General features: G+C 42.5%; 1 pseudogene; it reads left to right on the forward strand.

The window, feature by feature from the left end:
• Window positions 1–204: 204 nt before the first annotated feature.
• On the forward strand, window positions 205–698 carry LOC127202133 (ubiquitin-conjugating enzyme E2 N-like; annotated as a pseudogene).
• Window positions 699–938: the final 240 nt, after the last annotated feature.

Raw genomic sequence — 938 nt, forward strand, 5'->3', positions numbered from 1 at the left:
TATAGAAGTTATAATTTAAGCCCCTATGTTTGTCACTGAAGTAACTTCATCAATTAGGGATGGTGGGGCTGGGAAGAGATGAGGGAGGGGGCTACAGTCAGGATGTAAAGTGAATAAACTAAAAATAAAAGCAATTCAATGACTCGTGTGTGAGTCGAATGGAGCTGAAGTCAAGAACAGAGGATAATCTCAGGATCTAGCAAGATGGTTGGGCAGCCCTGCAGGATCATGAAGGAAATCTAGCACTTGCTGGCAGAACCAGTTCCTGGCATTAAAGCAGGATTTCTCCTTTGAGAGAGAGACTTTAAAACTTGAGCTATTCCTCCAGGGTCTGGAAAGATGGCTCAATGAGTAAGAGCACTGGTTACTCTGTCAGAGGACTTGGGTTCAGTTCCTAAACTTGAACTATTCCTTCCAGAAGAAAACCCAACAGGTGCACCTAGAGTATACATCATGGCCAAAATTTATCATCCTAATGTAGACAAGTTGGTAAGAATATGTTCAGATATTTTGAAAGATAAGCAATCTCCAGCACTGCAGATCCACACAATTTGGTTATCAATCCAGACTTTGTTAAGCACTCCCAGTCCAGATCATCCATTAGCAAATGAATAGCTGAGCTGGGGAAGACCAAGGAAGCCAAAGCCACAGAAACAGTGAGAACACGGACTAGGCTGTATGCCATGAGCATTATTTAAGTTGGTCAATGGTGCATCGCTTCTCCCATTCTACTAGGACTTCTTCCTTTTGTTTTTGCATTTAATGGACACGGTCTTAGAAACATTAAAAGCCCAGGCATCTTCATCTTTGGTGATTACATGCACATTAGCAAATCTCTGTCTTGTTCTGGTTCACCATTGCAAAGCATGAGCAGAGGCTGCAAGTATCACCTGGGCTGTTGTGAGATGTAAAGCAGTGACTCTCCGCTTTGATTCATT

This window comes from Acomys russatus, chromosome 18 (assembly GCF_903995435.1).
Source record: "Acomys russatus chromosome 18, mAcoRus1.1, whole genome shotgun sequence".
In the NCBI taxonomy this organism is placed as follows: Eukaryota; Metazoa; Chordata; class Mammalia; order Rodentia; family Muridae; genus Acomys; species Acomys russatus.